This window comes from Corvus cornix, chromosome 3 (assembly GCF_000738735.6).
Source record: "Corvus cornix cornix isolate S_Up_H32 chromosome 3, ASM73873v5, whole genome shotgun sequence".
In the NCBI taxonomy this organism is placed as follows: domain Eukaryota; kingdom Metazoa; phylum Chordata; class Aves; order Passeriformes; family Corvidae; genus Corvus; species Corvus cornix.
Window position 1 is genome coordinate 100996588 of NC_047056.1, and position 25783 is coordinate 101022370.

At 40.1% G+C, this 25783-nt stretch overlaps 1 protein-coding gene across 1 annotated transcript in view; it reads right to left on the minus strand.

Annotated features, from left to right (window-relative positions):
* ROCK2 (Rho associated coiled-coil containing protein kinase 2) overlaps nt 1–20352 on the minus strand; it is a 107287-nt gene extending 86935 nt beyond the window's left edge. Inside the window, exon 1 of the mRNA XM_039569627.1 lies at nt 20206–20352. The gene's annotated coding sequence lies outside the window, so the exon portion shown is untranslated. The remainder of the gene's footprint in view (nt 1–20205) is intronic.
* Between the last annotated feature and the right edge of the window lie 5431 nt (nt 20353–25783).

Below are 25783 nucleotides of genomic sequence, written 5' to 3' on the forward strand. Positions count from 1 at the left end.
GCCTGAAGGACTTCCACAAATAACAAGTGTTGAAATGTTGAAATTGTAGGACATGTCGGTAATTGCTCTGTTTCAATTCACTGAAGAAAAGCAATCAAAAATAGCTCTTTGGGAGGGGTTCCGAGACAGAATTACTGAATAGCTTGTACTTTTCATTAAGAGTGACCAATACTGATAATTTTTATATAAAATAATTATCATTATATGGCATTCTAATACAGATGCTGTATCAAGGACAAGTGTAAAAGAACCTTTTGAAGCTTGTTTCTTTTCATTTGCCCCAGACTGCAAAAAGACAGTCATTACATTGTTGACCCTATTAAGAAACAGTTGAATAAAAACCACAGAGAAATTGGAAGCTCAAGCCTATGCTCTTGGTGATATCCACAGCAGTCAGGATGGATGTCTCAAGAACTTACTCCACCCAACTCTTCTCAAAACAAACTTTGAAAGCAGGTTAACACTAACATTTGCTTCCAAAGCTGTGTGTGCTGCAGGCACCTAACAATGAGTAAATAAATTACAGCAAGCCACAGTAATTTTCAGAGCTGCAGATTAACCAGTCAAGCAGCATATGTTTGCATACAGAAATGATCTATTCAAGGTCTGAGGATGAAGTTCCAGGACAGTCTAAACCAGTCTCCCTATCCCCTAAACAAAAAATCCCCACCCCTCCTTTGCCTCAGCACTGATGTCTTTCTCACCCTGAGCAAGCCAGTTTAAGGAGCTAAACTGGACAGGTCTTCTGCTGTTTTCATTTTTGGCCATGTAGCTCCTTAAACCTGCTCACTGCAGGGTCAGAGAAGTAAAATTATCAGTGAAAAGGCAGCGGAAAGAATATAAAAACCAAGGCAGATCAGTCCCATGCATGGGGAATTATTCCTGAGAAAATATCATTTCATTCAAACCTGAAAAACAGAGAGAGGGAAAAACACAAACAAAACAACAAAAAACTGTGAGTAACTTGCTTCTTTTAGTCTACCAATATAACTTCACTTGAAAAAAAGCTGTATCAAATCTTTACAACTGACTGTTTCTTGGCATACTAATCAGTCTACTTTAAGACTAGATAATACTTCCATAATTCTGTAAGAAAAATATGCTAAGCATACTATCAACAGCAATTAGTTTATCCACAGAAAATGTTTTCTATTTCACTAAGTTATGGTTCACATCCAAAAGGACAGATAGATGTCTCAAGAACAAAACACTCCCTACATATTTTAGAGTAATCCAGTAAGTTCATTTTTCACTTTCTGCCAAACATAAAAAAAAAGTCAAAATGTCAAAACAGTGAATATTTATGTAATTATATTAAAAAAACTCTTCACACATGCAAATAGTACTTTTTTTTGCTTAGGAAACAGAGCCATAAATTTAGAGAGAATGAAAAAGTGGAAGGTCATTTTTTAGAAAATCACAATGACATACTGCGCAAGGGTCCCCTTCAGCTGCAAACACACAGAGATATATCAGTAAGGATGTATTTTGGGAAAAGATTAATACAAACTATTGTCCTCTACAGAGAAACAGTAACATCACTTCACCTCTTCAAGTAATTTTCCTTTCTCATTCTATTTAAGACAATGGTCATGACCTCGCTCATAAAAGTGTTGTTTGGATTTATATCAAGTAGTTTGAAAGAATGTTTATCCCAAGTTTCATGTATCTGTACTGTCAACTTGAAAATCTCTTCCCTCCCTACCCTTAAAAAAATACCAAAACAACAAACCACCCTGCAAAAATCTGGAACGTTTTTCCTCCTCGACTTCCTATCCCATACTGCAGATAAGCCTTACTTATTCACTTATCTTAAATCTTGCTGGAGTGCTGCCATACAATTTTATGGACATGAAGATTTCTGGAGCCTAGTCCTGCTGTACCAAACACTGCAGTGTTACTCCACAGCCAGAGCAGCTGTCTCAAAACATTTGCCTTTGGCTCCTGGAGTAGATTTAGACTTTGCAAATCGATCTCAGCATTCCTTGAGGAACACAGAGTTCATTGACTGGCCCTTACAGTGTCCCCACACCACTGAAATCTCTCACCTGAAGACTGAGGTGTATAATTATGTTCCTCTTGAGCAAAGAAGCTTTGCAAAACAGAGGTGAGTTTTAACATCTCTGTTTGGAAGCCTAAGATTTTGAGAGACTGGTCCAAAATTAAGCCATGAAATTCCACAGATCTAAGGACCACAGAAAAGCTCACTATCTTTTCCAGCACAAGCTGCCTTTCCTAGTCAGGTGTCACATTTTTCCTAGGATTTGTCTCCAACCACCACAGTTGAGGAAGCTGGCATAACAACTTAGGGAAAAGCAAATATAATTCCCCGAACTCTAAACACAAAGAGCAGCTCTGGGGGAAGCCAGTGCCACAGGTCTGAGACAGACGGCAATTTTCTTCACTTCTATCAAACTCATTTTTTAAATGCATTTCATAACACTGAAGTGTGTTCTTTCAACAACATTTGAAGTTTGCTGCAGAAAATTTCTCGTACAAATAGTAAAGAGGTTAGCAGTTACCACAATCACTTACAAAATTAGTGGTTAAGAAATACTACCGTTTATCCCAAAATTTTGAAATATATTTATTCTTTTTAAGATGATCTATCTGCATTTGGAGAAAAAGGAGAGAAAAAGATGACAGCTGGTTATTTTTTGACAGTTTGGGTCAAAACTGCTTTTCAAAGACTAGCCTAGTAAAGGTAGTGCAGCTTGGACCAAGATGAGCAAAGTGTGTATAAAATCGATGTCAATTTCACTAAACACTTGTCAAAATAAGCTGAACATGAGAAAACATCTGTCACCCAATATCACCTGATTAAACTTACTGAAACACTCAGGGGAAAGAAAAGACAGGTACTATATATATTTCCTTACTAAAAATATTGAAAAATACTTATTATTATTTCCAGTGTAACATATTCATGTTTGTCAAAAAGGTTGAAAACTCAGAAAATAAACACTTAGATAATCATAGCAGAAATGAAGAGTAACACACTTTTGTAACTACTCAAGTAAGGCACATGAAACAAATCCCTGGCCAAAACTCACTTTCAGTAATGTAAAGAAATACTGTCTTCCAAGTACACACACATATATATATTATATATATTATATATATATATATATATATATATATATATGCAACAAGAAATATTGTAGACTCCAATCACTGATCTCAAAGAAAAGCTGACAGCACCATGGAAAACATTTGATGTTTTACAGATGTTGTCTTTTAGAAAAATAATAAAAAGGTTCTTTCAATCCATTCATATTTAAAGATGTGATAAATCAGTAATTTTAATTCTGTGTTTTTATCACAGTGGCACAGTTGCAAATATTCCAGTTATGCTCCTAATTTCACCTGGATATTCTAGTAGCAGAAAAAAACATCTGGAGTCTGAGAAAAATAAAATAAAATCATCACTGGAGCCGGGACATCTGCACTTTCCTCTTCCTCCAATTATTCCTCCATAAAGCATACAAAACTCACTCCAAAAACACAATGAAATACCTGAGAAAGAAGGGGCAGAATTCCATGGAAATATGTTGAATGTATTACTGAATAACTGAATGCATTACTAAATTTCACATAAAGTAAACTGTTTGGCTTCAAAGCAGTAATGACTAAGCTCACAGAACTACACGCTAACAGAACACACATTCCAACATTAGCTCTCAGATGTCAGGAATCCACTTACACAGAGCATATTTTTATTAGGAAACAGATTTCATTTGTTAGCCTCAACTGAAATGGCTCCATGTTGCTCTAAGATGAGTAGAGAGATTAGAACCAAGTGGGTGCAACAAGTATCTTACATATCAAGGAGATGACAAGGAAAAATTACACAGTCCTGGCAACAACCACCCAATCCATGGCCCTGTGGACTGAAACAACCTTATGTCTAATTCTGCGCCTCTAAGTAGTCCTACCCACTTAATTGTATTTACAAAAATGTTTTAAGCTAAACATGCATGTAAGGGCTTGCAAAACTGCAGTCTAACAATATTTCTGAAAAACAGTCCCCCTGCCCCCAAGAATCATTCAAAAGACTTTCAGGAATCCATCCCTCTAGGATCCATTTCACTTTCATGATTTATTAAGTAATAATTTTAAAAATCCATGTCTGGCTATTGAATCTGTTTATCAAGGGGAAAAGAACTCAAACAGCTGAAGAAGCTTCCCGCTATGACAGAGAAATTTGTAATTTTTTTTTTTTTGTGAACAGATGATATATTCACATTTTCACAACATCTGAACAAGTGTAACAATATAGATTTTTGATTAGCTGTATTTGATTTTTCATATTAGTGTTGTCAAAAAAAAGAAATTGTATGAAAATAACTGGCTATTCCCTGGGACCCTCACTTCTCTGAAAGAAAATTTCCTTTGGCATGTCTAACCAGGAGATCCAGTATCTACAGAAATTCATCCTGTCATGGTTCCTGCACTCTAATGGTGAAAAAATATTATTTTGTACCACCCTCGATCTGTTTCATTACCAAAATAGAGCTCTGAATTGCTTAGTATCGGGCTACAAATAGGAAACAAATGTAAAACTGACTGTGGTGACAGCACAAGTGGCTATTCTCTCCATAAATTGTATTTGACATAGTTTTCTAACATTTTCAGGCAAAAAAATCAAGAATACTGATTCCAGTTACTGCAGTAAACTATTGGCCTGGTGCTTCATGTGAACCTTATAAAGTTCAACAAGGCCAAGTGCCAAGTCACGGATGTGGGCTGGAGCAATCCCCACTATCAAGACAGGCTGGGGGATGAAGGAATTGAGAGCGGAAGAACTTTGGGGCGCTGGTGGATGAGCGGCTGGACGTGACCCGGCCATGTTCCTTTGCAGCCCAGAAGGCCAAATGTGTCCTAGGCTGCATCCAAAGCAGTGAGGGCAGCAGGTGAGGGAAGCAATTCTGCCCCTCTGCTCCGCTCTGGTGAGACCCCACGTGCAGTGCTGCATCAGCTCTGGGGTCCCCAGCACAGGAAGGACATGGACCTGTTGGAGTAAGTCCAGAGGAAGGGCACCAAGATGGTCAGAGGGATGGAGCACTTCTCCCATGAGGAAAGACTGAGAATTGGTTTTGTTCAGCCTGAAGAAGAGACTTCAGGGAGACCTTACTGTGCGACCTTTTAATACTTAAAGGGAATAACTGAAAAACTTACTTAAAGGGAGATAACTGAAAAACTAAGAGAACTTTTAGCAATGCCTGTAGTGACAGGACAATGGGTAACATTTTAAAACTCAAAGATGGTAGATTTATAATGGACATAAGGAGAAATTCTTTCCAGTGAGGGTGTTGAGACACTGGTTGTCCAGAGAGGTTGTGAATGCCCCATCTCTAGAAAAGTTAAAGGTCAATTTGGATGGGCTTTGATCAATCTGGTTTAGTGGACAACATCCCCACCCCTGGCAGGGGGCTTGGAACTATATGATTTTAAAAGCCCCTTACAAGTCAAACCGTCCTGTAATTCTGAAAGATTTTGTAATCAGTACTGAAAATGATACATCAATAATCAGCTATTTTCTTAATTTGTAAATGGTACCTATCATTAAAAATACTTTTTTTCTTTTACCAACTGTAAAATTAAACATTTATTTTCTTTGGAACCTTCAGAATAATTTTATCTATTATACATATACCCATCTCTCCATCAAAAACCTAGAAGGTAAACCCTTTTTCTTTTAACAACCTTTTCTCAATGCTAACACTACTGATGTAGTTGATGATGTTGCCCTGATGTAAGAGTATGAAATCAGAAAACATTACATAAATGTAAGGTCAAATTACTATTTATATAATTTAGTTCAGTCAGGTATCAAAGCAGGCTGCAGTGGTATCACTGTGCTTTGCGCTGGTGTAACAGGACCTACACATTGGAGATGGAGCAATAATAACATGGCACTAAGAACAACTTTTAGCTAATCACTGGGAGCTAACAACTGAAATTAGTCATTTTGGCATTTCTTATGTTGATGGATTACACTACTTCCAGAAGAAAATATGAGCCAGTATTTATCTTTAAAACAAATATGTTTACTCACAGAATCCTGCTTTTCCCTAAAAGAACAGACTGAAGCAATAGACTAAAACACAAAAAAACCCGTTTAAGTTACCTAAATGCAAACACAGGCAAGTACTAATGGGAATTGATTTTTTACTAGTTTTTTTGGAAAAGAAAACCTTTTCAGTGTCTACAATTTTCTCTGTACAGAGACTAGTAAAACAGTGTGATATTACCCGCGAATGTGATAGCAGAATTTATTTCATTCTTTTATCTGAATTCTCTTTTCTCCTAAGCTTATATTAGCATATTCCATCTGAAGTTCTTTGCAATCTGAAAGTAGCTACAGTATTACCAGAGCAGTACATGAAATTGTTTTCTTGGCCTCATGCGCTCTTCAAAGTTTCATCACCGACACTGTGGTAGGACATGTAGATGATGGCCTGCATTCAGAAAAAGTAGGCTGCATATTTTAATCAATAAACACACCATCCACTTGGAACCTAGTTCTTTGAAGGAAGGAGATATGCTGTGGGTTTTTTAGTTTGCTTTGGACAGGTTCAGGATTGTGGGCTGTTTGGAGTTTTTTTTATGTTATTGTGATAGTTCATATGCTCAGAGAATATGCTGAGTTGGAAGGGACCCAGAAAGATACTGAGTTCAACTGTGGGCCCTGCACAGGGCACCCTAAGAAACCCACCATGTGCCTGAGAGCATTGTTCAAATGCTTCTTGAGCGCTGTCAGGCCAGTGCTGCCACCACTTCCCTGCGGAGCCCATTCCAGTGCCCAACCACCCTCTGGATGAAAAACTTCCTGATACCAACTTAAACCTCCCCTGACTCCGTTTCATGCTGTTTCCTAAAGTCCTTTCAGTGGCCATGAGAGTGAAAAGAGCAGTGTCTGTCCTTCCTCTTTCCCTCATGAGGAAGTTGTAACTGCAATGAGGTCTCCCCTCAGTCTCCTGTTCTCCAGGTTGAACAGACCAAGTGACCTCAGCAGCTCCTCATATGGCCTCCCCTCAACACCCTTCACCATCCTCGTGGCCTTCCTTTGGACACACTTACTGTTTAATATCCTTCTTATATTGTGGCACCCAAAACTGCCCCCAGCACTCAAAGTGAGGCCGCCCCAAGGCAGGGCAGAGCAGAGCGGGACAATCCCCTCCCCCCAGCTGGCGATGCTGTGCCTGATGCCCCCAGGACAGGGTTGGCCCTCCTGGCTGCCCAGGGCACTGCTGACCGATGTTCAACTTGCCATCGACCAGGACCACCAAGTCCCTTTCACCGGCACTGCTCTCCAGCCTCTCATTCCCCAGTCTATACACACAACTAGGATTGCCCCATCCCAGGTACAGAATCCAGCACTCGTCCTTGTTAAACTTAATACAGTTGGTGATTGTTCTGCAAATCTGCGAAGATTAACGGAGAAAATGATTCAGGCTAGTTTTAATCCAGGTTAGGTACTCAAGGCAATTCACAATACACCAGCACAAATACTGTGTTACCACCAAGGTGGTGCCCCAGGGAAGCAGGTGGAGTTACTGCTTTAACTGATAGTGAAACTATTTCTGTTAGCCATTTGTTTTTAAATGGATTAATATAACTACTGAGGGAGAAAGACATGGGTTAAAAAGTTTCTGAGATCACAGAGGCTGTTTCTCATATTGAAAAACTTCTCTGTTCTTCAGATTTCTGAACATTTCTTGTTCTAATATTAAAAGCTGCTTGGTATCTTCATCCAACACTACAATTTTATTGGTTCATTTACAAATTCCTCTGAGACAGATGTATTTTTGTTAAATACATAAAAATTTGATTGGTACTACCCTTAATGACTGAAGCCCTTAAATACACAAATATACATACCTTATAAAAAAAAAAATCAAAATCTAGACTATTAAAGAATAATCCAGAAAGCCTTATTCCAATTATCAAGATCACCAAAAGAACAGACCATGTCCATTCCTCTTCTAAGTGTGCTAGTCCCAAGGCAGAGAAGTTAAGTAGCTGCCATTGATAATGATTATTGCACATATATCTGAAAACACGTGTCCTCTACTGTGCCCACCTTCTCCAAAATAAAAGGGTTACCCTCTCTGTTGTATCGTCCTTCAGAGCACTACAGACTACCTGAAAATACTTAAGCTTGTCTTAATTACTGCTGCATTTACATCCACATTGCAGACCAGAGTTGTCTGACCCAAGCATGGCACTTGCCTATTTACTAAGTTCATGCCTGCAAAATCTCATTTCTTTCTACTTCTGTAAGTAATTCAGAAACAGGTACAGCATCCTACAGCATTTTTAGGCCTCCCTCATCCCCCATGGACATTCTAACATCTTTGTCTATGGCTGATAAAGGTCTTCACAAAGGAACCGACACCCTCAGGAAGTTTGGTCTCCATCTGACGATGAAGTATCTTGTATCTTCAGAATGGTAGGACTAGTTCACAGCCTTTTCAAGGTAAAGTTATTACCAGCAAAGGCTCCTGGGCACTGTAAAACTTGAACCAGATAAAAAATATTCTTTCAAATTGATAATAGCTGTGCACGGTAGTGGTATTATCTTCATATATCCAGGCAATGAAATCCTGCCTTTTCACCTTGTAATTTAACAGAAGACCTCCAGGACTGCCTTCATTGAGACAGCTAAATTAAAATTCTATCAGAATTTGTTTACAAACTGATACTAAAAATATCAGCTGAGAATAAATGGTAGCAAAAAAGAAATTTTAAAATAGAAGAACTTTTTTCAGTTTATTTAGCTTGTGTTTATTCCACCCTGATGACTTTCCTTTTTTTGAGCAAATATAACTTTGGAATACAAAGAATTAAAAAACCCACAACTGTTAAATAAAAATATGTCAAGAAATTCAGGGCTAGGTGAATATCCTAAATTACTTGGGAAAACAAAGCGAAACAGAAAATAGATTTCAAATTCCTCATGGTTTTATAAGTGGAAAATGGTTTTCCCACAGACAGTAACCCAATGTTTCCTAAATTTTCCTTCAGCTTTGGCACCAGGTGATTCTTATATGGAAAGGCAAGAAAATACTTGCCTAAGACTTGAGCAGATTAATCCCCACAAGAGCCATCTTGTGGAAGCCAGCTGCTTCCTCAAGGGATCACATTTTTTACATTTGAAGGAAAAACTTGGTGCATCAAGACCATTAAGGTCAGAAGAAGTTTGTGCACTTGGCTAAAGGTTGTGGGGAAGAAAAAAATTTACATAGGTCTCTTGTAAGAGTATTTTTGCACACATCCTACATGAATATACACAGGTGGAGAGCACACAACCATGACCTAACCAGAAACAGGACAGCCACAACAGCATGGCACTACCCAACAGCAAGCAGAGATCACGACTAGCCCTCTACTAAAGGAGAATTTAAATCTGGAGATACAAAGTCCTTGTATCAACAAAAAACAGTTTAACAGCTTTACTGAACATTGAGTAGGTTAAGAGCGTGACCCTGGCGTTTCAGGCCATTCTAGACAAAATTGTGTCCCTAACTGATTTGAGTTTCTTGTCATTCCTGATTACATGGAAAATGTGCATACAACTAGCTACACATACCTCACTGTCAAAGGGAGTTCAGACATACAAAAAAATTGGTTATTGAATAGGGATACATTCATTAAAGATCAGCATTTTCAGAAATAACTCAGGAACAATATGAGATAATTGGTGCTGCTGTTGTTTCACTTGCTGCTATAGATGTGGCCTTGGAAACCATCATTCACCCCAAGCAAGATTCACCCATGGCAAGATTCATATTAAGCCTAAACTGCTGATTATTCTGCTGGTTTTGACTTCAATCAGAGATTCACAGAAGGATTCACAGAATATTCTGAGTTCAAAGGGTATCCTGTGAATCCTGTGAAACAACGGCAGCACCTGAACCTCTGTGTGAGACCTCCAGTCCCCTCGCGGTGACCACAGCGATGCTTTTGGACAGCCTTGGGCCAGGAACTTCCCTCTAGAGACAGGGCAATACCACACCAGCTACAGAGCAGAACCCTGACACAGTCTGAGTTACTGTTATTAGATACAAACTTATAGACTACAGTGATATTTTACCACAATAATGACTTTTTCATTACTTTTTTACATGCACTCAAACACAAAGAAAAAAAAATGTTATGCTTCTCTCCTGATCCATGTGCTTTCAGCATCAGCAACCCTATGATATTACAGCTTCAAGCACATTTGTTGCTCCCTCACTTCCATTTTAGAGGACAACTGACCCAACAGTGCTAAGATTTCACACATGAGAAAAAAAGCAACGCATGATGGCAGTAAAAACAATACAAGTTCCACAATTCAGAAATTTAGTCTGTGTATAAACCCAAGAACAATTCCTGTGTGCCAAGAAAGGAGTCCAATTACACGGCAGCCTCTTTTGATAGTTATGCTCTAAAAATTAAGCTTGAAACCAAAATGGAACTAAAAAGTTCTGCCTTGGAATAGAATATGTCAAAGAATTTTCTTCAGTCATGCTTCCTGCATACTCCAAAAAGGCAAAACAGCCATTCTTCTCCCCTGTAACATTCAGCATCCATTTGATGAAGCACATTGATAAATAGAAATAACTGCAGTGTATATTTACTTGGTTTTGATTTAATAAAAAAGTATTTGGATTGCAAGTATACTGCAATTTTATTAATTCCCATCTGTCTGTAAGACATACTGCACATCTTCCCTCATAAATTTAGACATTGTGATTTCAAAACATGAATACCATATTACCATATTTACTGTTATCCAGGCTATACCAAACACACTTTCAGCAATACGGCATAAGCAAAACAGTCCATTCAATGTAGAAAACATAAAATAAACTCTACAGCTGGGCTCAGTGCTGTCTCTGATTTTCTGATTCAGTCAAGTCCTGCAGTAGAGTCATATAAAATAAATCCAGGAGCTTTTTTATAATGAACAATGTCATACCTTACAAATTTTTTAAAGTTACATTTTCCATTTTATATCTATCAAAATTTGCCTAAGATGTTTTCCCAGGTAGAGAGGGGACACTGGGGACTTCTGGCACTTAAGAAACACTGCAAGGCACATGTGGGAACAAATACTGGTATTTCTTCTAAAAAAATGAGAGCACTGAAATAGTTTATTTTGACACTTAAATTGCCTTTCTTCAGAGGCAGCCAACCGTTAAAATAGATGAAGTGATTCACACCTCATGGTGCTACTGTTTCAGGCTTCTACGCAGATGAACCATTCTTCATCATGGCATCCATATTTAGAGGTTTTCTTCATAACACTAACAGAAATCATTTCTAAAACAGAGAACTAGCTGGATGTCTATGATTAAAAGGAATTGCCAACATAGTATTTTTTCAGGAGATGTAGCTTATATTAGGTGTATTTATTATTTATCTTCTAATTTAAGCTTAAAATATTCCTGACACAGAACACTACATGCATACAAAACAGGGTTCATGCTGCTTCATTTGCTGTTACATTCAGGTTTTACCAGCAGAATTCTGACAACGGAGTTCTGCTGCTTCCTACCCTCGCTGGCAATAATGCCACATTTGCAGATTCAAGAAAAATCCTTCAGTTCTGGGAAGATGACGAGTGGGGAATAAGGAAAATAACTTCAAAATACAATTAAAAAGAAGCTCATTCCATGTAACTAAACCAATACTGAAAAATGAACTTGAAAGTGATTAAAAAACAATGACTTTACAAAACATAATTTAGTAACAGGATTTTTTTTTTTTGAAAATGCAGCTATTTTTAGCTTTCCCTATCAGATCTATAGCTCGGTTCAGGAGTCTGTAATACCAGCATGGATGCAAGTCTTAAGTTTAACGGAATTACTATTTTGTGCTCACAGAGAAAAAAATTTAACGTAGAATAAGGCTTAAATTAATAGCAGCAGCTGCAATACAATAATAAACTGTCAGTACCTCCTTGCCAGATGAGTAATTCAAGTAGTTTTTCTCAGTCACTTTTCATATAAAAGCATATAAAAAAAAAAGAGGGAGGGTATTTTATAATCCAGGTTTTTAATCATTAAATTGAGGTCATTAAATTGAACAGGCCAAGAAATAAAAACTATGCCTTAATGCCTAAGTGGGCTAACTTTTACTGTTGGAGTAGGAAGTCCTGAGATGTTCACTAAAGGAAACAGATTGTGCATGCATACCCCTGGCATTAGAAAGGTTTTCATCACTCACTAAACCAACAGCTTCCAATACGGTATTATTTCCTGCTCTTCTCCATTTTCCTGAACTATTAGAAGGAATGATTCTACCTAAATGACAGACTTCATGGTTATTCTATCATAGAAGTTTAAAACTCCACATAAAAACTCATGATTCAGAAGTCAAGCATAATTATATGATTGTGTAAGAAGGGGTGGAACCAATATTAAGTAACCCCATAAGATCTTTTATCTATTTACTGCAGCTTGCTTCCAATGGCTTTAGCTGCACATTCTAGAAGTCTATCATAATATAGTCTTCCGTATATAGCAGAGGGTACTAAAAGTAACCTACAAAAATCTATGTCCTAAACATGCAACAAATGACAAGGTTTGTTTCCCTAATCTTGCACTTAACATAATCAGCACTAAACTGAAAACAGATACTAGAATAAACGAGTTTCAGAAACCACAAGGAAAACCAGTTTAAAATTATTTTCTGTACGAAATAGAACATTTTCATAGCACAGACATGCCAAACGTTCATATACTCCTCAATCAAAACCTGTGCTATTGTTTTTAGAGCATAATCTCTTTGAAAGTATGCACATGCACACTACCGTGAGTTTATCACTGCAGCACTTTTCATTTCAAACAAAGGAAAAATAAAGAGGGTCAATCAAGTTGTACAGCAGCAACAAACACAAGCAGATTTCCAAATTCACAGCTCATTCAATAAAAAGTAATTTCCAAGGAACACCCAAAGATCCTTCTCTCTATATATTCCATACTAGAGTAAATCTATGCTGTTTAGATAGCAGTGTTTGATATTTAATCAACAATTAAGGTATAGACTTTGGACAAGTACCTATAACAGCAGTCACACAGACAAAGAACAATGAAGTGTTACAGCCTTTAAATAATAATCAAGATTTTAGTTAAACTTTAAATAGCATTTGGAAGAAAGTGTGGAATTCCAGCATTCTTTCTTCTAGTTATTTATTTATTTGGCAACAGTAACAGTCAACATTATGTGTTTTGAGATTAAAAAAAGTTAGAGTATTTGCTAAAGCTTAACTTTTCTTCTTTCATTGTTGTTCAAACCTACTTTCGTGCTTGTATGTGACCTCTTCATTTCCTCCTGAAGAAAAGTACAAGAAAATTCTTGTGTCTGGATGAGTCACCCAAACTTTATCTTGCTTTATGTAGGATACTGTAATTCTGTACTTTAAATACAGACTAATAAAATCAGTACCCATGATTTAGAAAAGTCAAAAGGTAATAAAGCAATCACTTGGTTACCTGAGTCCTCAATATTCAGAATTAAACACTTTGGCACAGCTTACTTGTGATCATCTTTTTTAATCACGTAAATCCATTCTAAATATTAAATTATTCTCCAGTACGTGTTAAAAATAAAACTTCATCATCTCCATTTAATATTGTTGGAAATAAAGAAAGATTTGTCTGAAGCCATAAAGTGACAGCAGATTAGGGTTCAGACCCTCCTGCACACCATTCTTTCTATTCTCTGCCTGTACCATCTGAACAACACTATCCTAACAAAAATGAATGATGAAATGACTATGGAATTAAAGTAACAATGCTGCACACTAACATCATAACTCATTCGTCTCTATCTGGGCACACAGAAAACACAAAGTATGTGATTGGTTACTTTTTGCAAAAGATTTGACTTAGGTAAGTCATTCTACATGAAATAAAATTAATGGAAGACAAGCATAATCAAAATCCCACTGTATGTGGCACCCAGATTGTTTTTCTTCTCATGTCTATCACCTTCTGCACCCTACAACAAATGAAGCAGAGACTGCACAGGAGGCATGTTTCACATGACAATGAAGAAATCTGTGTCCATCCAACAATTAAACTTCATGATACTTCACAGACGAAAAAAGGCCCCTCTCTCAATAGCTGTAACTGTAGCAGATGAACACAGAGAAAAAGCTAAGTCCATACCACATAAAGCACCCGTTACAGACTGAAACTATCCAACCTAGTGAAACCTGGACAAAATGTACAGAATCACATTCTTCCAAATATTCCAACCCCTCTGCACATTAGGGGCCCAGTCACCGGTTTAAGCGTACAGTCTTAAAATTAGCAGGTAATGAATACAACGCTGCCAATGAAGGATGCACGTGACGCTTCACCTGCACTAAGGCAGCTGGCGCGTGCCGGGGCACACGGGCGCTCTCCTGGACACGCGGGGCTGTTCGGACACTGCACTGCTGCAGCAGCAGGAGCTTCACACAAGGCAGGTATGCCTTGGGAACTGAGCACTACATTCAACCTTGTGTTTACATTGCCAACAGCTCATTAAAATAAGTTTATTACTAGCTGAGTCTGCCAATATAAACATAGTATTCTTGTTCTTAACCAATGGGATGTACCAAGAAAAAAGTATTTTAAATAAATTTGCTACCAGAAACATTCGCTGCTGTTCAGTGTAACAGTTTAGAAGAATCCTTGGACACAATATAGCATTCTTCCCCCCAAACTCCCCATGCTTATGGGTTATAAAAATACACAAAATTTTTTTATATCTTTCATTATGTAAAACTCTACTACCAAATTTCAATCACTTTCATCTTTAAAATCCAAAATCAGCTCCTCTGTAACACTGATAAAATTCAAGTCATATTTTGTAGATCAAACACTGGCAAGAAATCATCAACTGATAGCTGTGGAGATTGGCTACTGAGGGAGCACTTTTCTTTCTTTTTAAATTAGGCAGCTTTTGTTATGGATTGCATTACTAGACAAGGAGCCAAATGCTTTGACACTGCTCTGTCATTTGTTAGAATTGAAAATGTACTTTAAAAAACAGGTTCTGATGAGCATTTGCACACATTCCAAGCAAAACTGAGACTAGTAATATTCGGAAAAGTGAACAGTTCCTGAATTTTTATTCCTGTACATATAAAGCAGAAAAAAACTCTGCTAATTTTATAGTGTAGGTGTAATTTTGTTTCTCTTGTTACAAAGATGGAAAAATTAAAGGATACTAATGACACACTCTGCAATCTGACCAATATAAGATTAAATACTGGGAGTGAACATTCCTATTGTGAATACACACACATGAAATCTGCATGCATTTAGTGTGGCAGTAAAAGGAGTGAAGCTGAGCAAAATGTTCTTTTTGCTTTCTTAAACCAGAAGTGAAACACTTTAACCCTAGTGTGGAATACGACAGAATATAAAAAAAAAACTGTCAAAAAACCAGAACTAAAAAAACTGGTAAAGGTAAAACTCTCAGAAAAATAGAACTATCTTTTTCCAGCTAACTATACTGCTATCCACAAATCCATCAAAGGGGAACAATGAACAAAAGACAATTCTGTTTCCTTAAAGATCATCTTTTTCAGCTCTACAGTAGATGCTCTAAAATTACAGCTCAAAAATAGAACATTTATAGAAAGAGTTAGAAACTACGAGAGAAATAACAGCACAGGAAATGTAACAAACAAGAAAAGATTATTTCTTCAAGAATAGAGAATCATCTGGCCTTTCTTAGTGGGCAATGAATTTTAGATCAGATCTTGCTAACTGCTACACTTGCATCTCTTCCCTGTACTTGCTGGCTCAAATTAACACAACAGATTGTTCTTGCTGATTCAAAATTATGTGTGGCAATAAATTCAGGAAAGTGAAACAAGTTTCATATTAAATATTAAATACTTAGAAAGTTCCTAAGGCTAAAATCCTGCAAAGGGATACATTGTATCAGCCATGATGACCTGGAGACCCTGAATTAACAGAGCTCAGCCTAGTGATCTGCATCAATTAGCACTCTTGGTATAAGGCTGGCATCTACTCAATTGATGAGATCGCTATGGACAGATGCACCTATTGAAAGCATGAGAGTCACAGCCTATCTGCAACCCACTTTTCAAGAAGAGTAAAATTCCAGGGTCTTGATGGCAACGATCCACATAGATGAACATCTATTCATGTTCAAACTAGTGTAAATACACAGTTTACCTGTCAGCTTTATTTAACAAAGAAATAAATGGCAAATTAGTTCAGTTTTGGTTTGTGGGTTTGGGTTTTTCAGGTTCTAAGGCATGTGTATTCTGAGACACTTGAGCACTCTCCTGCCAATTATCTGTCCATTTCTCAGTCCACCATGCTTGCATTCCAGCATAGCCCAGCACAGTGCTCACAATTTCAGTGCTGCATTGCCTAATTAACGGTTTTAAGAGCTCCTTCTTTCAAAGGCTGACACAACCATAGCAGAGCAGGCAGAATATACCCAACGTTTTACACCTCCAGTGCAACGTCAAACTTCAAGCTTTATGCTAAAATCCTGAGGCTTGCACTGAACGAGTGAGTCCAAGGGCAGACACCAGAGCCTTTCTCTGGACAAGTGCACTCAAGCAGCTCCAGCCCAGGCAGAGCACTGCAGGGAGGAGGATGGTAAGATTTACCAGAGCTGTTCATCACCACCACACAACTCAAAAGTTCAGTTCAGCATGTGCTGAAGTGATACAATTACACACGGCAAGGAAGCGGAGGTCTGGATTAGTTTTACACAGCCTACAGTGACCTATCTGCTCTAGAACTAGAGCAAGTAACACCTGCCAACACACCCCTAGATAATGTGTATTAAATACTAACAAAAATAACTCAGTTCAAACTGTAGTTAGAGGTCATAAGTGAAATCATAAATGCCCAAATGTATTTGAGTACCATTAAGCTCTCCTTAAATTTAGTTATCAACTCGGAACTATTTGGTAGGAACGTATTTATAGAAGGGTTTCTTATGGATCACTCAAGGCCAAATACCATTAAGTGCTATCATCCATGTGTTCATGCAGTACGCATAAAAATGTCACTTCATTAAATTAGTGGATGACACAACTAGCAGAAAAACAAATAATAAGAATATGGTAGCTTTACAAAGTAATCTGCATGATCTAAATATAATACAGAAAACAGGTTTTCATAACCACTAATGCACTGTTACATGCCCAAAAAGAGAAAGAGTATACCACAGAAAGCTGTGACAATGACAAAATTATTTATTTTAGCATAGGCAACCTAACAACAGGCTTTCAACAAGACACAGTGAGAGAAGGAGCGCTCAGCCGACGCCTCAAAGAGGTTGCAATAACCAGTTCCCTTTGTGCACGTCTTTGCTGACAGGTATCAGACCAAAACTGGAAGAACCCCAGCAAGTGCTGGCTGCGCATCTCACCTGTGCTAATGGGTAGAAAGTCCTCCATGATTTTTTTTTATTTAGCAGAAAAAGGATGGTAATAACCATGCCAGATATTTCAGCTGGTTGCTTGTTTTTTGCATTTTTTTATTTTGCCTTCATAACTGCCTGTGAGAACAAACTAAATGCAAAGTTCTCCATCTCTTAATGCCTCTGAATTGAGAATGTATCATGTCCTTTTTGAAGATATGCTTTAATCAAACAAATAATTATGCTCAACACAGGCATTCATAACAAGTGTTAAGGCACACAAGACAGCAAAAATCACATTAGAAAATCTAACAGTTTTTCTTGAGCCCCAAAGGGGGTGGGAGGAGCATAATCAATCAATGTATTTGGCTTCATAGATTCTCCTGCTGAATTAACAGATGGATGTGGTCAGCCATCCTGTGGTCAGGAAGGTACGCAAAGAAAGTCTCTTCATTTAGAGCCACTGAATAAAACATCTCTTGATGACAGTGGAATTGCTATCTAGAGAAGGACAGTTTATTACCTCAGCTTCTCACATCTTTCAAATTACGCCATGTGTTATAGATTAACAGCTACTTTTTTGCTTTTTACGGCTTCCCAAAAATAAAGCATGCACACAAAATACAGAATAGCAGCTGTTTATGACTTTTTACACTGTAAGGAAATGAATTCCATTTTGAATTCCATTCCACATTTTTAATTTTGGTTATGTTATTTTTGGAGTACGAAACAGTGGCATTCCAGCTAGCCTTTTTAAGATGCTTTCCCTGACTCTTAGTTTGTGTTGCTGTATTTCTACTTTTAACTGAAAACACATTTCCCCTTTTGATAATTTACACTGAATTGTAAGCTGTTAAGTACACAAGTAAATTTTTCAATATGAATACGATGTTTTCATACTCAGACTACTTAGCAGCACACCAATGCAAAATTAATGTCAAATTGCATAAAGCAACAATACCAGAGACCAAAAGAAAAAGCTTTTACAGGAAATCTGTTGCAAATTTCCTAAACAAGAATAATAAATAGTTTATTATTTCATACACAGATATGTAGAATGCACAAGCTAGGAAATTTGGTTGATTAGCATTATATTTTACTTGCTGCTAGTTTTTTAAACAATACTTACAGACAGAGTGCAGAGAACAGTGATGACCTTTACCATAAAAAAAATCCATTTATAATCCAGCTAACACTCTCCCATGGTTTGCTTTCTCAATATATTACATGAAGCAGTCTACACTGGTAGCATATAAAACAAACAAACAAAAAAAATCAAGTTCTAAGCAGCCCAGTCTAAATTTTGTAGCTAGGATTACTCTTCAGAAATATATTTTAGTGTATTCAATCTATGTCCAAGGCATGGGAGGTGAGAGAATAAAAGAATCACGCTGTTGAGTATAAAAGCAGAGTGTGAAAAAGTCTACTGGGGTTAAGTATTAACCTGATGCATTTTTCAGAACGACTGTACTATTTTTAACTGTTCTTTTTTGGCCACAGGTCAAAGTTTTCCTAGCAAAATACCAAAGTGAAAATGCTGGGAGCGAAGCCCAGAGGCAGCTCTCTTTGCTTTGGCCTAGGCAAAAACTTATCTGAATCCAGTCAGATATGGAGCACTGTTTCCCACTCCCCTCCACTGACTGTGGCTGTCATTATGCCTCTGAACATCTATGAGAAGAGTAACACAGCACTCCAGCCTCGGGAAGAACATTTTTCAGATGTTATAGGAAATTCCTATATTCTCCACACAGCACAGACATACATTCTGTTCAGTCAGTTCCTGTATTTTTGGCCAAACAGAACTGAGTCATTTGAAAGCACAAAAAAGGACACAGTGTAAGTGCCTTGAGCAGCTCTTGGAAGGACTGGGATTTATTCCCCCTTTTTCAGCTCCTCATAACTGGGGCACATTGGAAATCTTGGGGCAGACTGGAAATACAAGATTTGAAGACGCTAAAGTTCAGTTAAAATACTAGTTAAAATACTAATAGTTGTAATACTAATAGTGAAAATAACGACAATGATAACAAATAGTAATAACAATAATGATAATAAACTGTCTTTTGCTGCCTTTGTAGAGTTCAGATGTTTTAAATGGGGAAATCTAACTCCTTTCACACTTCTTCCCGAGGGCATAGATTTCTCACTAAAGTAAATTGTATTTCATACACTCACACGGAAAAAAAAAAAATCTGAAACAGGAGACAGACGAATCAATTTGCCCCAATGAAAAACAAACGTGACCCTACTGGACCCCCCAGTTACATTTCTCCCTTAGGCGTGTCCCCTTTTCCTGAATTATTTCCACATCACACAGCAACCTCAGCTTCACCAGAGGACGTTCCACAGGGGGTGAGCGATGGGTGCCCGGCAGCGCACACAAAGGCAGGTACTTTGAGGACGGACACGCTGTGATTACGAGGCGCGAAAGCCAACGGTGCGAACGATGCTGGGAGGGAAAACAAGGCGCTTTCCTCTCCCCGGATCAGATCTTGCCAGGGACGTTTCTCACTTTCCCCCAAGTAAGATGTACCTAATCGGGGAGCGTTCGCTCTCCTCTCACAGCGCCGTGCCCGTCCCCTCGCTCAACACAGCCCTGGGGGCGAGGGCCGCTCCCGCCACCTCCCCGCTACCGGTGGCCCGGCCGGGGGCGTGGAGAGGATCCTTCGTCCTCCCCCAGGAAAGCTCTTTCAGGACGCGGGAGCCCTTTCCTTCCTTTCCGTTCCCTCCCGCCCGCCTGAGGCGAGGGCAGCGCTCCCTTTGTTCCCCCGCCCAGCGCTTCCCCCGGGCGCGGTCGCCCCTCACCAGTAGGCTCTCCACGTTGACCGGGAGAGCGCGGGTCGCGAATCATGGACTCCAGCTTCCTCTGGCGGCCCTCGAGCATCCCCGCCGCCGGCTCCAGCGCCTCGGCCGCCAGGGGAGCCGCCGACATCTTCCCCGCCGGCTGCTGGCTCATCCTCCGGCCCGCCTAGTGCCGGGCCCGCGGAGGGCACTGCGCGGGGCCGCCCGGCGGGCCTAGCGCGGCGGCGAGCCCGGGAAGGGCGGGGGCGGCGAGGCGGGAGCGGAGGGCAGCGCCGCCGGTGGCCGCCGCCCGGGCATGAAGGGCGAGGGGAAAACGGCCGCTGTTGCGCCCGGGCGCGGGGAGAGGGAGGGGAGAGAGCTGGAAGGGAGGGACGGAGCGCTTCCCGCCGTGCCCCCGCCTCTCCCTGCTCAGGGGCGTCCCTCGGCGGCCGCCGCCTCACTGCCCGCTCCGCCGGGACATCGCTCCGAGGGCGGGTGGAGGCGGGGAGCTAAGGGGAAGCGGCTGCCGCGGGGTCGGGCTCAGAGTGCGGCTCTCTCTGCAGCGCTCGCCGGCTGCTGGGGCGGGAGCCGCGATCCCGCTGGCGATGCCGGCCTCGCTCTCCCTCGCCGCTCAGGCTCGGCCCCGCCGCTCTCTCCGCGTTCCGCCCACCCCCGGCCCGGCCCGGCCTCCCGCTCCCCGACCGCGCGCGGGCCGCCTCCCCTACCCACAAGGCCCCGCTGCGAGCGGCGCTGTGCGCGGCGCTCGCTCAGTGCCCGGCTTCAGCGCTGGGCTCGGCGGGGCCGGGCCGGGCCTGGGCAGGGCAGCCCCTCAGAGACCGGGCTGTGTGCGTTCTGGCTCATGAGACCTCACCCTGCCCGCGTGGCGTAAAGCGCACAGGAAAAGAAGCCAGAAATATTTGAGAAGGTGGGCGAGCAGCGTTTCAGATAGAGCAGCAGTGCTCACGGCGTGAATCACAGAATCGTGGAATGGTTTGGGTTGGAAAGGACCTTAAAGATCATCTAGGTCAGATTGCTTAGAGCTCTATCCAACCTGTCCGTACCACGTCAGGGATGGGGCATCCACAACTTCCGTGGGAAACGTATTCTAGTGCCTCACCACCCTCATGGTAAAGAATTTTTCCCCCAGTATGTAATCTAAGCCTACACTCCTTGAATTTGAAACCATTTCCCCTTGTTGCTATGTGCTCTTGTAAACAGTCTTGCCCCATCTTTTCTATAAATTCTCTTCAGGTATTGAAAGGCCACACTAAGGTCACCCCAAAGCCTTCTCTTTTCCAGGCTGAACAACCCAGATTCTCTCAGACTTTGATCACAGGAGAGGTACTCCATCCCTCTCCTATGCGTATATCCTACATGTATGAGAAGGAGGATGGAACTAGGCAGTGAGGAGCTGTGCTGGGGAAGGTGCAGGCCACCCTCATGCACCCAGAGGAAAATGAGCCTCCACACTGTGCTGGAGGTGGGTACAGCCACCTTGCCACACTCAGTGGGCACTTTGAGGAGACAGGGTGCTGTTTATCAGACCCAGGCAAGAGAGGCTGTAGCAGGGAGGGTGTCACTGATGCCTGAGTTGTGGCTGCAGGGATGGAGGTGAGGAGTTGGATGGTAGGGATGCTCCATGGAATGGCATGTGAAGTTTTGGCCAAACTATGATTCCAGCAGACCTGAGATGTGGCTGCTGGGCAGATGTTATGGGGCAGAACAACAGAGACTGTGAAAATGTCATTTGCTGAGGTGGAGGGACCTCAGGGAGGAAAGGTTAACGTTTTACTGTGTTGACTTTCAGCTGATAGCTGGACGTCAGTGAGCTGATGTCAGAAAAGTGGCCCAATATTTTAACTTTAAAGGAAGAGGAGAGAGAGTCAGAGAAGTAAATATGTGAGTCACTTGCATGGCTTTGAACGAGATCACTCTCAGTGATATTCTGAGTCAGGGCCCTGGTGCTGAACAATTCCCAATTTTAGGGAAGGTCTGGTCTGAATATCGACCCAAACCCCATAACTGGATTCTGTTTTTACAGTCCACTGAGTCAAAATCCTCAAGCCTGACAGAAACACTCACACGCATGAACATTTTGAAGTCAAATTGGGCATTATGACTCACGCTTTGCAGTGAACCGCATTGAGTTTGTGCGTTTTCTGAAGGAATTGGTGAAATCTGTTTGGGAGAGGCACTGGTTATTTATGTCTTAGGACTACTTCATCTTCAAAACAGATTAGAATCTGCTTAACTGCAACACCACCAAAAAAAATCACATAGTCTCTTTGAGCAGTTTACTTTGCTAGGAGATAAAAGAAGTAAGTGTGACAACGAGTAGGGTTGCTACTAGGATTATATGTGGGTACTAGATGGGTCATGAAGCTACAGAGTCTAGCAAAACAACAGATCAAAGCTCTGAATTACCTAAGATGAACATGATTTCTTCACTTACAGCCTATTCATTGGCTAATTTTTATAAGTGGCAAAACAGAAACATTCTTTTTTAAGAATATTTTTTAAGGGATTTAAAATAGGTTTGGACAACAGACCAATACGAGGAGTGTGTCTCCAGTGATCAATAAGGAGCTTGTGCTAAGTTCTGTTACTGTCAACATTGATTTTGGGGGTGATTTCAATGCACTTGGAGTTGGGCACCAGGTGATGTGGTGATCTAAGGTCTTGGTTTCCTCTTGGCTATAGGCAAGGTGCTTATCTTTTCTTCAGTTTTTCTTATCTATCTACAAGCTTCATAAAAACTGATCCTTAGCTTATGTGATTAAGTGACATTGTTCAGGGTACTATCTAAACAAAGGTAGCAAAGAAATTCTTAAATAAGCATAACACCCATTTTTACATAGAAAAAAAAAGTGTGATTGTGACTTCAAAAGCAAATGTGTAGAAACAGTGCCTTCTTGAAATTCTTGCCCCATAGATCTATTCTTCCACCCCTCAGGAGATATCTGTTTACTGACTAAACAAGTTTTACTCTCTTACAGGGACGAACTGACAGCGGCAGTCAGCTGAATTCCTTTGTATGACATGAATCCTCAACAAAATCCTCAGCAGAAGATTTATTGCTGGTTATAAGTGACTAAGTGACAAAAAAAGTACTTAGAAAGTCAGATTCCTCTCTCAGTGTTTGCAAAAAAAACCTGTTTTAACATGCCCTAAAGGAAAAATAACACCACCTTCTGTGGTCTTTTTACAATTCTACCTTTTCTGCCTTCAGTAGTGTAAATCTCTCAGGGTATCACCTATTCCTACAATGACCATCTAAGGAAGAACTGTTCCTACTCGCTCTGTGTATGCCAGTTTTGAAGTCCCATGCAATGAATTGTCAAATGCTATTTACCATGTTTTGTAAGGCAAAGTCCAAGCCTTCCAGCATGCCTGCTGCAGCTTTAAGCCTGTGAGTCCACAGTTGGATCTTTCTTCTCTCTGTCTGCTCCCTGAAATGCTGTTGAACTCTTTAGATATCTACAGTCCAAATATGTTTTAGGTGTCCCAAGGCAGTAGGGAATTTGCTATTGACCGTTTTCAGAACTGGCTACATTTATAGGAACAGATTTGTAAGAACTTGGGAAATGAGCCTTATTGGTTAAAAGCCATCAGCTTCAGGTTGTTCCTTTAGGGTATTCCATAGGGCTCAAGCCTGTGCAGGGAGAAGAGGGATTTGGCTTTGGACCTCATGGATGCTTTCAGTACTATTGCAAAAGAAGCAACAGGAGACAAACTACCCATGTGTATATCTGTCTTAGGAGAAGGGGCTGTGCTTTAGCACTTGATGCTGGCTAAGTAAGGCTTTTGAAAATCCTCTTTTTAGGCTCCCACTCTGCAGGTATTTGAAGAACATAAGAGCACTACTGACAGGGGAGTTGATTCTACTAATAGCTGGTGTCTCTAAAATTTAGGTTTAGCATCTCATGTGGATCTAGTCCATTTTTGTGTTTTGCATGTGGGAGAACAGATATATAGAAGAGTTAAATGAGTTGCCAGTGATACCATGGACTACCTCTGTCTAGTGACATGAATCAGCTCTATCCCAAATGAGAACCAAATTGTGACAACAGAGTGGGAAGGACCAAACACCCATCAATAGTCCAAGCAAATACAGTCTTTGAAAGCTGCCAAAATCAAACCATATCAGACTGCTACAGGCAAAGGTGCATAACTATTGTCACTTGCCTGGGATGCTGCACTGATGTCGATCAGTGTTGTTGTGATGGAAATAGGACAAGAAGTCATATTTTAGGTAATGAGGTCTTGAGACTTTGGAGGGTGTAGCTAAAGATCATCATTCTACCTCCAGAAAATAATGTAGATTTATGTCATTAGTACAGGGATTTCTTTACTTTTAGATTCATAAATATGAAATAGGGGTGGAAAGGAATGTGGGTTTTGTTTGTTTGTTTGTTTGTTTTAATTTTCGTTTCTCCCATGCTAGTGTTCCATCAGCCTGAAGGTTAATAAACTATTTTTTTTCTGGATTAAAAATAAACTTTTTCTTCATTTTAGGTTATTGAAAATGGACAGGAAGAAAGGTACACAACTTGTGTATCTATGTTATGCTTTTGAAGGACTTGCAAAGTCAGCCACACACTTAATTGTTGATATACTGATTCCAGTGTTGTCTTGGGACAAAAAAACCTCCCAGCATTGTTTAACATTCTTTCATTTAATTCATAGTATAGCATCTTTTGCATCGTAACTAGATGCTTTAAATACAAGCAGCTTTTCAAACCCCATGCATTTCCAAACCAGCCCTCAGTAAGATTGACACTACCACATCAATTACTAGCACAGGCCAGCTATAAAATTACAAAACCACTCAGCCATCTGTATAATTAAATGCAAACCAAAGTAATCAAGCAAATATTAAAGAAAATGTCTTCATCTGGTAAGCTTTGTAGGTAAAGGCCTATATCTACTGTTCTGCTTGGGAAGGGATATACTTTTGTCTCTGAGGCTGTGCCAGGTAGCTGCTTCCCACTTTTTCAAACAGCATATATAGCTGATAAATACAGAAATATTAGTTGGTACTGTCTGTTGGTGTGTTAAATTCAGTATCTTAAGCACAAATACCAGAGAATCAAGAAAAGGAGGTGTGAATCAAAAGTGGCTGCACAATGCCTGGGTGTGTCCTGATAACACAGGACTTGGTCTCTGCCTGGCTCTTAATTGCTTACATAATCCTCCCCAGCTAAATAGCATTGCTTTTGTTAATGAGGTAGTTTCATAGTTTCTTGGATGCATTGGGAAGACAGAAGTGAAGCTGTGAATCTAGGTTAATTGAAATGCTTACGTGATGGTGATGTGCCAGATTCTCTGCTGTAAGTCTCAGGAGGAAACTTGCAGTAAGTGTAGCTTGGACAAAGTGAGTAAGGACAAAGTGACCTCGAGTTTTCCTTTGCTGCTTTGTGCATTTAGGTGAAGCTTAGGGCTCTGTGGCTCATAGGTGTAAGTCACAGCAGTTTGAGAGGCTGCTGTGATTTATGAAATTCTTGCTGGTTTGCTATTAGTAGGCTGTTTATGCCTCACAGTACCTTGGAGCAGAGGAGGGCTTCTGCCACTCTTCTTTCTGCTGTGAGCATTATCTCTAACA